This window comes from Monopterus albus, unplaced genomic scaffold (genome assembly GCF_001952655.1).
Source record: "Monopterus albus unplaced genomic scaffold, M_albus_1.0 scaffold33.1, whole genome shotgun sequence".
Taxonomy (NCBI): domain Eukaryota; kingdom Metazoa; phylum Chordata; class Actinopteri; order Synbranchiformes; family Synbranchidae; genus Monopterus; species Monopterus albus.
In genome coordinates, this window is record NW_018127913.1 from 1073143 (window position 1) to 1076373 (window position 3231).

Consider the following 3231-nt stretch of genomic DNA (forward strand, 5'->3'; position numbering starts at 1 on the left):
CGGTTGTGGAGTGCCTTATTCTCACCCCAGCCACTTCACACTCGGCTGCAAACCACCCCAGTGCACGCTGGAGGTCCTGGTTTGATGGGGCCAACAGTGTTAAACATAGTGTTTAAAAAATACGATGAATAATCTGACCTGCTTGTCCAGCAACGTCGTCTGCAAAAAGCAGAGACGAGATCCTGTGGTCCCCAAACCGGACTCCCTCCGGCCCCTGGCTGCACCTAGAAATTCTGTCCATAAAAATAATGAACAGAACCGGTGACAAAGGGCAGACCTGCCAGAGTCCAACATGCACCAGAAACAAGTCTGACTTACTGCCGGCAATGCAATCCAAGCTCCTGCTCCAGTCATACAGGGACCAGACGGCCCTTAGCAAAGGGCCTTGGACCCGGTACTCCCGGAGCACCCCCCACAGGGCGCCGCAAGGGACACGGTCGAATGTCTTCTCCAGATCCACGAAACACGTAAGGAGCTGGTCGAGTGTTCCATGGCCAGGACGAAAACCGCATTGTTCCTTCTGAGGTTTGACTATCAGTCGAATTCTCCTCTCCAGTACCTTGGCATAGACTTTTCTGGGGAGGCTGCATCGGTCGATAGTCGGAACACACCCTCCGGTCCCCCTTCTTAAAAAGAGGGACCACCACCCCGGTCTGCCAGTCCAGAGGCACTGTCCCCGACCGCCATGCGACGTTGCAGTACCTCAGTGACTTCAGCTTGGGTGATGGACGAGTCCACCTCTGAGCCCTCAGCCTCTGCTTCCTCATCGGAAGACATGGCACCGGGATTGAGGAGATCCTCAAAGTATTCCTTCCACCGTCCGACAATGTCCCCAGTTGTTCTAATATTACCTATTCTATTACCTACCTACCTGTTCTAATATATATATATATATATATTATTGTTCTAATATTATGTTCACAATTTAAAACAATATATATTTCACTTCTGATATTTCTTTTAGTGTTACTAATTTGTTACAACTAAGCTCTTGTGTTTTTAGTTTTGGAAAGGCTACACCACCCTCCAAACTATTTAAGTGCAGTGTGTTGCTCTCATTGTAGGTCAGTGCAGCAAGTGCATGCTACTTCACCACATAGAGGAATTCCAGCTTTACAGGTCTGCCATGTGCACTGTAGCTAAGCTGCGATCAGATCCACTGGGGTGGAACTTGAATAAAGTGCAGTCTAAAGAAAGTTATGGGGGGGGTTATGAACATTTGTCTGATTGTGTTCTATAATTCAGACACATATGGCACAGTCAGAAACTTAAATGGTCATCAGGTGAAGGCAGAGAATAGGAAGAGAGTTTCAGAATAACATGAATAATTGCCACATGTGATCCTGAGCTGGTTCCCTGACATGCTTTACGTGCCCCATGGTCAGGCAGGGCTTCATAATCTCCAGCACCAACCTCTGTGGGAGCTCTGTTCAACAAGAGCTACATTTAATGAGGCACCTGACAGGTAGGTGTGAAGTCATGCTGACAGCTGCTGCCCAAGGGTGGCATCAGGCTGCTGCTCTGGTCCACTTTGGAAAATTTGCCCACAACTCCTCCACTTTCTCCTGCCACTCCCTCTGGTTATACTGAGAGTCATACACGATTGATGAAAATAGTATGGTATACAGTACATGTGTCCAAATTATTTATTCTGTGTAATGTGCATCCTCCAGCTGAGTCAAAAACTGGGTAAAAAAAAAAACAAACTGTAAATGTCAAATAAAAATTAAGGAGCAAGATACTGTTCATATTTGAACGCTGTCAGTTATGCCAAGATGCATACTGTCTGTTTTTATTTCAGAAAGCCCAATCCTGTGTCTTCCCTGAGTATCTAAAGACACCAGTCCAACTCAGTCACCGTCAGCTCAGATTTCTAGTTGGCAGTGCTAATTTTCAAGATGTCGGTACAAAGCTGAGGACAGACAGCTGTGTCTATGTGTGTGGGTGGCAGTGGACAGAATCCAACAAAGGTTCAGTGCTGAATAAATGTAATGATGGAACAAGAATGTGAGTGTGCCAGACTCTGGGAATGCAGTGATAATAAGATGTGCAGTCTCTCAGTCTCAGTAATGTTGATGGAGGGACTTTTGATCAGCCTTTTTTGTTTATTTGCTGCCATTTGAATTAATTTCTGATTATTTCATTCCTACATTCTAAAGGTATGTTTTTTTTTCATTTCACATGCTAAAATAAAATGTAATTCTTGTTAATTTAATAAAGAACTATAGGGCCCATATTCATCACGCTACAAGTCCCTAAAAAGGATTTCAAAACGGGCATACGTGTATGCAAACATTACTCTCTAACATTATATTTATGACTAAATAAGCAATTATCATTTTATTTGGTATTTTAACATTTTTACAATTTCTCAACTGATCAGATTTGTTTGACAGTGGCCAAACAGGGTTTGTAAGAAATGCCTGGAGATCTCTAAAATTTAAGAGCACTTTAAAGTCAAAACAATAAATATTATCTTATTTTTAGCTAGGAATAAAAATAATGACAAGAGCCTGGTGCTGCAAAATTGTCTATTTAGGAATTTGTACTGTGTGTAATTAAATTATTAAATTATTATTTACAGCACTTTGGCCAACTGTTGTTGCTTTTAAATGTGCTATGTAAATAAACTGACACTGACGTTGACATAACTCTGAATCGAGTACTGCATCTGTTAATTAAATCCGAATCCGTTCATATCAAGGCTATTTACATAATTTGATACATAATTGAACAGAGAAAAGTTTCAAAACATGGCACTTGACCTTTACGTGATTTGCATTGGTAAGTGCTTGCTCACTCACGCGCCTCCCCTCAGCTCACAGTACTGTGTCACGGTTGTACTTCTCTTTGTACTCATTTAAAGGTTAACAGCGGTGTGCCCACAGCATTTGAATGCCTGTGTTGATTCCCCGGCTGGCAAACTGTCAGAAGTGGAAACCGGGGATGTAAATATTACATTGTCACAAGGGAGGAGGAGGAAATGATCATTAAGAGGGTTTGTAAAACTTGAGCATTAGAAAAACAAAACTATTAAATACAAACTAGTAACAGGATCGAACTGTACTTGTGATGCACAATGGTAAAAGAAATAAGCCTGATGTGGGCTTTTAGTGCCACGTGCCATGATAAGTTTATCACTTATTGTGCCAGTGCAGGTGGACATAAGTGATTAAATTATGACTCGGTGTATATCAATATCCTAAATCAGCTCAGAGCTGACAGGCAGTT

General features: G+C 42.3%; 1 protein-coding gene across 3 annotated transcripts in view; it reads left to right on the plus strand.

Annotated features, from left to right (window-relative positions):
* Positions 1 to 3231, plus strand: part of LOC109958541 (myelin basic protein) — a 50429-nt gene that overhangs the window by 27157 nt on the left and 20041 nt on the right. The gene's annotated exons all lie outside the window — the stretch shown is intronic.